The sequence below is a fragment of the Peromyscus leucopus genome, chromosome 14, assembly GCF_004664715.2.
Source record: "Peromyscus leucopus breed LL Stock chromosome 14, UCI_PerLeu_2.1, whole genome shotgun sequence".
Taxonomy (NCBI): Eukaryota; Metazoa; Chordata; class Mammalia; order Rodentia; family Cricetidae; genus Peromyscus; species Peromyscus leucopus.
In genome coordinates this window covers 25533726-25543211 of record NC_051075.1, presented here as the reverse complement: position 1 = coordinate 25543211, position 9486 = coordinate 25533726, and the positions used below count along the sequence as shown (strand labels likewise).

The window sequence follows — 9486 nt, the reverse complement described above, 5'->3', positions numbered from 1 at the left end:
TTCACTCACTTGTTAATTTTCTACAGGTGGCACACAGACTCTAGGTGAGTTCCTAGTGATCTCTGCTCCCTGATGCTGTGGGATAAATGCTTTTTCACACTGGTTTAATAAAATGCTGATTGGCCAGTAGCCAGGCAGGAATCATAGGCGGGATAAATGACAAGGAGAATTCTGGGAAGAGGAAGGCTGAGTCAGGAGACGCCAGCCCTGAGGTCCAGGGAGCATCATGTAATGGCACACAGGTAAAGCCATGGAACATATAGATTAACAGAAATGGACTGAGTTTAAAGGTAAGAGCTAGTCAGTAGTTAGCCTGAGCTAATGGCTGAGCAGTTTTAATTAATATAAGCCCCTGTGTGTTTACTTGGTGGATGCAAGTGGGAGAGATTTGTCCCAACCGCTGCCCAGTTGGGACACAAGAAAGCTTCAGCTACACCCTGGTGCTCACCAATGAGTGTGGACAGGATCTATGGCTTATTTATAGCCACAGAATATGATAAAGGTGGCATGGTGTCCACCTGTGACTGTGTTATGTAATGAGAGAGTCACGTGTCGCTACCTCGGTGAACAGCAGCACTGTGGACGTGCACATAGTGAGCAGCTCAGAGGACTTGGCCATCCGCTGATGAGGAGCCTGGATTCCTGCTCCTAGAGCCATAGTAAGTGAATTCTGCCTGGCTCTTGAGTTAGTTTGGAAGAGATTTCTTTCCCAGTCAAGCCTACAGACTAGAACAGTTGGAGCAACATCTTGCCTGCAACTTCTGCCTGAAGCAGAAGATTTGTCTGGGCCACATCCTGACCTTATGGAGACTGTAAAGGGGGTAGTTTTGAACCGCTAGGATGTGGTCATTTGTCTTTCAGAATTAGAAAACAAACACTCAGTTCTATACACATGCTATATGCCATATCCACACCGGTTGAGGGCTTGAAGTACCCCAAGAACTTAACAAAATGTTATCTGCACTTTACAGATAAAGCAATCGAGGCTCGGAAATTGAACTCTGCCCCCGTTTTTAAAAACATCACAACATATTTTGTTTCAGTGCATTTCATTGTTTCGACTTAAGTATGGTTTGAGATACATCTTCTGAAACACAAATACATTTCAGAAAAATTCTACTTGGCATACAGAGAACATAAGGTGAGAGTTTTATTAAGCCCCATATTATTTGTAAGGAAGCCTTCTCTGCTTTTTATTATTATTTTATTATATATGTATATATGTATATTTATATATCTTTTCTATCTCACAGAAATAATATTGGATACATGACAGGAAATTTTCTCACTTGTGCTCAAAGCAGTAACAATAAACTCTTAAAAGGGAGAACACTCATGCAGGTCCAAGCCTGGTGTCTTAGCTGGAACCAGAGTCTCAAGGTAAGATTTAGGATGTTCAGGGGTTTAGATTCAGCATTTGTTTTTTCTGGAAGGCAAAGTATTTGATCCATGACCTAACTTTCCCATTATAATCAAGTGTACGGAAAAAAAAAAAAAAAAAAGGAATTGGAGAGATTTAGAAAAAAATTATTTTGAGTCCTACTTGGTTCAGTGTTTGAGGTGCTGCTGTGGAATTGTGTCTCCAGTACTGTCTTCTAATGAGAGGCCTTTCAATTTTGCGTTTATCAGATGCTAATTATTCATACAACGTGATTGAGGATTTGGAGTCGGAGATTCACCTGCAATATTTGGAATACCAGTGGAGATCCATATCAACATGGAATTTATACAGCAGCTGGTGCCAGTCACAGCTAATGATGAAATTTCAGTTTAATAAAAAGACCCCCAACTGAGCACAACCATCTTGAAGAAAGTATACTTATCAAACAGCTTTCAATCAGTTCAAGAGAGACACCTTAATTGGGAAGAGGAAGAATTGCACAGCAGTTTGTCACCATGCCAATTTCAGATCAATAGCGTTGCCCTGCTCTTTGGTACACATAGCCTTTCCTTACGCCATTAACTGTGTCTACATCCTCTCCATTGAGATGAGATCTTTGTTCAGTTGAGAGTATGTGATCATGCCCCCTTCTAATTCACCCATTTCATTATAATACCCACGAATAAAATTTAGACTGTAATCATAAAGGTCAATACATTTTCTTTTAACTAAAATTATTTCCTGGTACTGGAAATCAGTGCTTATGACATGTTGTATTTTCAAAAGTTATTTTGTCGAAATAAAGCCACACAAACAACATAACATCGAGTTAATTTCACTCTAAGAAGAGACGCGTGAATGATGATCATCTGACTTCTGTAAGATTATGGTGGGGGAAGAATGTATAGAATAACCTATTAACAGGAAGCAAAGAGAAGACGGTTTTTTTCTGGCAGGATGAAGTTGTAATACTGAAGGATAAGATGATGAAATTGTCAAGTTTTAATTTTTTTTTTAAGAAGGAAGTAGTCAGCCAGCTTATTTAAGGACTACTGATTTCAGTGGCGCAGTAGGGAACACTCCGGGGAGGCTAGACAGGTGGAGGGGGCAAAGACCGCGGCAGAGAAGAACCTGATGAGTTAATGCTCAAGAAGGCACCTTCCATAGTGCCCTCCGTCCATCTCAGTTGCAGCCTCCTGCAGCCTCCCTCTTCCCTCCTCTCTCTGTCTCTCTCTCTCTCTGTCTCTCTCTCTCTCTGTCTCTGTCTCTGTCTCTGTCTCTCTCTCTCTCTCTCTCTCTCTCTCTCTCTCATTCCATTGTTCACTGCTTTCTCTTCTCCCCACCCCCCCCAAACTCCTTTCTGTTGTCTGTATTTGTTTATAGAGATATAAACTTAGAAACAGAAATACTGAGCTTCTACATAAGATTTTTTTTTTTTGAAAAGCAGTTTCCGCTATTGAAATAGAGTTTGGAAATCACTGAAGTCCACAATTGCACTGGACCAAACAATTGCAATTGCAAGTCCTTTCATGCTTTGATATTGTTAGGATTTCAAGATCCAGGAAAACACAGAAAGGGAGACTGAAAACCTTAAAAAAAAAAAAAAGAAAAACCCATACCACAGACATCTAGCGTGATGAGCTGCAGTTCCCCTGAGAGCAGAGCTGTGAATGAAAGGGCTTCCTGCAGCCCTTCACATATGCAGGGCTATGACTAAGAAGTTCATTTTTTCTTTATTTTTTTTAAAAAGATTTACTTATTTTTCTTTTATGCATATGTGTGTTTCTCTTGTGTGTATGTCTGTGTACCACTGGTGTGCAGTGTCCTTGGAAACCAGAAGAAGGTACTGGATCCCCTGGAACTGGAGTTAGAGATGGTTGTGAGCCATCATGTAGGTGCTAGGAATTGAACCCTAGTCCTCTGGAGGAGTAGCCAGTGCCCTTAACCACTGAGCTGCTTCTGCAGCTCACACTCACACCCTTTTCACTTAGGCACTGAATTTACTGCATGATATTTGAGAAGAGGGACAGAATTAACTCCAAATTTTAAAAATCAAAGCCTCTTGCATCTAGGGTCTTGAATACTGTGGAGCATATGGGATATTTGAGCTCATTTTCCTCATTCATTCATTATATTCATTCATTCATATTCATTCATTATATATTTATTCACTTATATATTCATTCATTAAAACCACACTTTTTTATTGGATTTGAGTGTGTGCCAGACACCATGTGCTGGGTTTGCAGTATATTATTTCTAGCCATTTCTAGCTCTAGTAGGAGACACAGAAACTAGTCAAATAATCACAGATTTGCAAATAAGAATTTGTAACTGTAAGTGATATTAGGCAAAATAAGAAGGCTCTCTGCAACCCAGTGTTGGGGACTATATGAGAACTCTGGGCTGCTTAGAGTAGAAATGACTTTGCTCACGTCGTTGGTTGTACTCTGCAGGGCAGATACTGGACTCAGTCACGTGTTCTCTCAGTGGCAACAGCTACAGTGAGAAAGCTGAAGGACTAACTGCAATGCCTCTGAAACCCATGAGCTCCTATCCTTGCCTTCAATGTGGTCGACCAACGGCTGAAAGAGGTTTGCAGGGATAATGAAGATCATGAGGAAAGAAAAGCATTCCTTGAGTAGCTTCAGGAGGACGACTTGCAGAACTGACCAGGTTGCATCAGAGTTCAACTTCACATCTGTTTGGTCGTTAAATGGCCGTTTTTCTTCCCATAGAAGACCCAGTTCCAAGTGTATATTAATTTCCATTACAATCTTCTACCAGACTTACTTCTTACTATAGAAGAAACCCCAAATTGAACTATCACTATTAAAATTATTTGCTAACACAGCTCTAATAAAGCCATCCTCAACCAAAAGGGCGTAGCTTTCAGCACAGGAGAATAACAGGGGTGTTGAGGTTACTGTCTCTAACAAGACCCTGAAGGGTAGGGTGAAGTGGGTCTGGTTCATTAGAGATTCGTATATCCTACTTCGGACATCCAACACACACACACCCAAGTTAGCATCTCTCACCAGCACTGAGAAGCTTTGCCTACACTGATGTCAGCCTCTGGGAAGCAGCTGCCATTATGGAAGGTGAAGTCCTCTGCAGCATCTGATGGGATGAGTCACAGTGTCCTGTTAATCTAGAGCAGCGGTTCTCAGCCTTCCCAACGGCGAGACCCTTTAACACAGCTCCTCGTGTTGTTCCGACCCCCAACCATAAAATTACTCTCGTTGCTACTTCATAACTGTCATTTTGCTACTGTTATAGACTGCATTGTGAATATTTCTGGAGATAGGGGTTTGGCAAAGGGGGTTGCAACCCACAGGTTAAAAAAATCACTGAGACCAAACCTAAGTCACAGTCAACATCAGTTTGGAGTGATTTCTTTTCTTTTTTAACACACAGGTATGCATTTTCAATATATCTAGAAATTATTTGTACACATGCACAACATATAAATATTTTCATTGATGTTGTATTTCTTTGTATAGCCAATTTTTCTTCTTCCTCTTTATGCCTCCTCATCTCCCTCCTTGCTTCTTCTATTCCCATTAGCACTTGTGTATCAAATTAACATGTGTCTGTGGGAATATTCAATCTATCTATACATCGTTCTGGATACACACACTCCTATGCAGAAGGTTTTGGAGAGAATTGTTTTTGAAAAAAAAAACATGATTATACAAATATACTCTTTTCCCATTTTTTTGTTTTTGCTACCAAATGCTTCAGAAGAATGAGCACCTCCTCAAGGTAACTCTTATAATGCTACTTTGTTTTCTATTTCTTCCCTGCTGTGTGTATCATGACTTAGTTTTCAGTTTTCTGACATATTAAACAATGCCATGGTTGACCTTGGGTAAGTGTCCTTGTGTACTAGGGCTTTTATTTTTAATAAGTAGATTTCAAAAGTGTGTGTTCTAGGTCAAAAGCATGTGAATATTTAATTTTAATAAACGTTCTCAGATTTTTTTCCAAAAGGGACTATAAAATTGTTGTTTCCATCAGTAAAAAATGAGGGCATCTTTTGCTCCTACACCAAAATGGGTAATTATTACTCTTTTATGATTGGCTGAGGAACTTAAGCCTCATTGGCACCATATTTTCTGTTTTCTGAGTGACTGATTAGTGAGTTTAAGCGTCTTCTCACAAATTTTCAAGCCTCCTGATTCTGTCTCTGATGTGTGTTCGTGTTGTTTATATTTTGAAAGAACTCATATGTTGATTTGTTATCATTTTTCTCAATTTCTCCTATCTTAGTTATTATTTGAAACATATGTACCTTAATACAGCTTTGTTGTATACCTTCTAGGTTTACTGATTAAATTATGGAGATTCTCCCTCCCCCCTCCCCCCGACACACACATTTTTGAAAGATGTCTATGCATCTACTAGAAAATAGCATAGACATATGTCCAAACTAGTATAGATATATGTGTATGTCTTTTCTGTTTTCCCATTTGGGTGGGGAGGTTTGAATTCAGAGCCTGGCACTTGCTGAGTGCATCCTCTACCACTGAACTACATCTCCATCTCAATTATTTTGTGTCTATACATTTTTAAGCCCCTGAAGTTATTTTGGCATACAAATTCAACTTGATTTTCTATACTCTTATATCCACAAGACTGCCAACGTAGCTTAGTGGTAGAGAACTTGTTTAGAATGCACAGGCCCAAGCCGGGCAGTGGTGTTACACACCTTTAATCCCAGCACTCGGGAGGCAGAGGCAAGAGGATCTCTGTGAGTTCGAGGCCTGCCTGGTCTACAAAGTGAGTTCCAGGAAAGGCACAAAGCTATACAGAGAAACCCTGTCTTGAAAAACCAAAATAGATAGATAGATAGATAGATAGATAGATAGATAGATAGATAGATAAATAAAATGCACAGGCCCTGTATTCTGTCCCCAGCACTGGAAAAGAGGTACCACAAACAAACTGAGCTCCTTATTTTCACCCACTGAGTTGAATTGTCACCTTATCACATACTGAGTTCTCATAGATACTGGTGTTTATTTCTGAGTTCTACATCCTGCTCCATTGACATGATGTCCACTCTTCTGCAGATGCCTGATTGGATATTAGAATCTTTATGATATCTTCTGAGGTTTGACAAAAGTATATCCCTCCTAGCTTTTCTTTCTAAAAATGATTTTGCTAAGCCTTTCTTTAGAACAAGTTGCTCCAGTGTAAACAGAAGTATGGGGATGGAGCATGAGGAGCCAGTGTGTGACCAGCCTCATTCTTTCTGTCTTGGGAATGACAGAAGCACCTGGTAGGAAGCTACTTCTGTGGGCTTAGGTTCGTGCAGAAGCTCAGCAGACCTACCCCAGTAACCCATGTCTGTGTTATTGGCAACAATGAGGTCTGCCTATCTTAAGTCAGAAGTTGTGGGGTGATTTGCAATATCAGTATCATCTAGCTCATTGATTGTTGGGAGGTATGAGTTGGATAATCCAAGTATAAACATGTACCAGAGTCAGGACTCTGTTAGCCAAGGTCACTAAAACATTGGTAAGTCACAGCAGTGAAGTGACATGTCTTAAGATAGAGAATACTTCTCATTACATAGTTTAATTTCAGTTGGTTGTGGAAATAGGACTTGTAGAAGATATATCTTCCCTGCTTGCTCATCATGGCACCGCACTATATTTGAAAGTATCAATACCTGTAAAAAATGCAATCACTTTACACTGAGGAGAGCCCGTTAAAACAGGAAGAGAGACTTTAGGGGGGCTGTTGTGTAGCCAAGGCTGGCTTCAAACTCATGATTCTTCAGTCTCTGCTTCCTGAAGGCTGGGATTAGTGGTGTGCATCACCATGCTGGACATAAACATTTTTGAAAATTCTATTTGTGTGTGTGTGTGTGTGTGTGTGTGTGTGTGTGTGTGTGTGTGTGTGTTTGCGCGCGTGCCACAGTAATATATGTTTGGAGGTCAGAGAGTAATGTGCTTTGGCAACTGGTTCTCTCCTGCTGCCCATTGGGTCCTAAGGCTCAAACTTGGATAGTGAAACTTGGTGGCAGGTGTCTTTACCCACTGATCAATCTTACCACCCCAGGATGATGATTTATGGCCAAACCTGGGCCATGGGAGTATCTCCCTTTGATCACAGCATTTGAAAATACTGTCCTTCATGCACACTTGTTTCTGGCTTCTCTTGAAAAAATTAAAATTCTATGAATCTAAACTCCCATTTCCCCAAGAGCTTAATTTCTGGAACTGTGACTGCGCAGGATGGATCACTAAAGAACTGCCAGCCCTTCACCATCCATCCTTATTTCCCCTTGGTTTACCAGCCTCAATGCATTTCTCATTGGTCTAAGGGTGCATGAGAATACATAGGTATTCATAGTGCATGAAAACTTGATTACTCCTTTAACAGTAGGGTATCATGAACTCTAAATGCAAAAATGATAAAGCACTATGGTGGAGGAATACTGAGGCTAGGCCATGTAGTATCTTTGTGATAGAACCAGCCTGTGGAGAAAAAGACAATTCTCCTTCTGCAGAAAGCAACAAAAATAGGTCTTTGATACCTCAGCAGCAATTTTCATCATCAAATCAGTTTCAGACCACACAGACTAATTAATTCTCCCAGTCCCCTCATAAGGTAAGGATTCCAGAAATATCTTTAGTCAGAAAAAAGAATTCAAGGAAACATTTGCAAAATCTCTTGTCTCCTAAAAAGAGTCTTAATACAACAAGCTCCCACTTGTCATTAAACCCGCAAACAGAACCTCCTCCATCCTGCTCATTCAGGCTGGAGATCATAACAGAAAAGGAGTTGGATAGACATGTCTAGAATCTAGATCGCACATGCATAATATCTATGCAATTGCTGGAGCCTCGCCTAAAACTATTCACCTTTACATCCCTGGAAATTCCTCTTACCTAATTTCATTCATCGTTTTGACTTCAATTTCATGAAAAGTTAAAACCCCTTCATTCTCCTAGCACCTTAGGTTCTGGTAGAATGGGGTCTAACTGACCCAGTTCTCAAAGGCAGAATTTTCCAATACAAATGTACTTCTTATTACATGTTCAACCAATGAAACGAAACAGCATTTGTGATGTATTCTAACTTTACTTCGGATTTGTATGATACCTTACTACTGTTTTAGGTTGTTGATATTTTGTCTATTTTTTGAGGCAGGCTCTCTCTGGACATCCCAGGCTGGCCTGGAATTTATGATCCAGATGCCTTAGCCTCTCAAGTGCTGGGTTTACAGGAAGGCAGCCATGTTTGACCCTTTTTTCTATTTTATTAAAGTCCTGATTTAATCCAAGGCCTGGAAGGCAAGGGTGAGTGAGATATAGCTTCGGAGTGACAACAGTATCACTGAATGACCTGCCGTTGATGGTAAGCTTGAGAATGGGGCATGCTCAGTCTCCTCTGAGCCATCTCTCTCTGTTTGCTGATGTTTTAGAGGTCAAGAAAGTTGGGTTGAAAAGAAGGACCATTGAAAAGAAAGCTTCTCAGCTCAGAAATAAGAACTTTCTACCTGCATTTTTTCCAGATTGTTTTATGCTTTTAGAAAATTGCACTATCAGTGATAAATTAGAGATAACTTTTCTTCAAATATTGTAAAGATCATTGCCATAACTAGAAACGATTTGCTTTTCTATTTTGATTCTAGTTATAGAGAAAGCTTTTTCTGTTATTCTGGGCTAGCTTTCTTTAAAAAAAAATACACTGGAACCTTTACAAATGAAAGAAATGTGTATAGTATGCAAATTCAAAGTGTGCTGTCCTCATTCACCCAGTGGGATTCAAAATAAGCCCCAACTTGTGAACATATTAAAGCAGATTGAGATGGATATTAGCGGGATTTAGAAGGAGAAGCTCTCCAGTCAGTCAAACACGCTATGCAGGAGAACTTTGATAATGTTGTTTTACTGATAATTACCTGCCGGCTGTCACCTCAAAGTGGGATTTCATGCAGGTTCCAGTATTTAAATATTACGTTCAGAGCCAAGCCTGCAAAGACACTCATACCAATCTGGCCCTGTCCATTTTATTTCAAAATTATCTGTGTCTGTCTTCTTCATGAGAAGCGACGCAGTTAACTCCCTTCTAATTGTGTTTGAACTGTG

The 9486-nt window shown here is 40.1% G+C and overlaps 1 long non-coding RNA gene across 1 annotated transcript; it reads left to right on the top strand.

The window, feature by feature from the left end:
* Positions 1 to 333: 333 nt before the first annotated feature.
* LOC119089052 lies at positions 334 to 2184 on the top strand. The gene is made up of 3 exons (XR_005092899.1): positions 334 to 1141; positions 1254 to 1380; positions 1630 to 2184. It is a non-coding gene; the product is annotated as an uncharacterized LOC119089052 (long non-coding RNA).
* The last annotated feature ends 7302 nt before the right edge of the window (positions 2185 to 9486 follow it).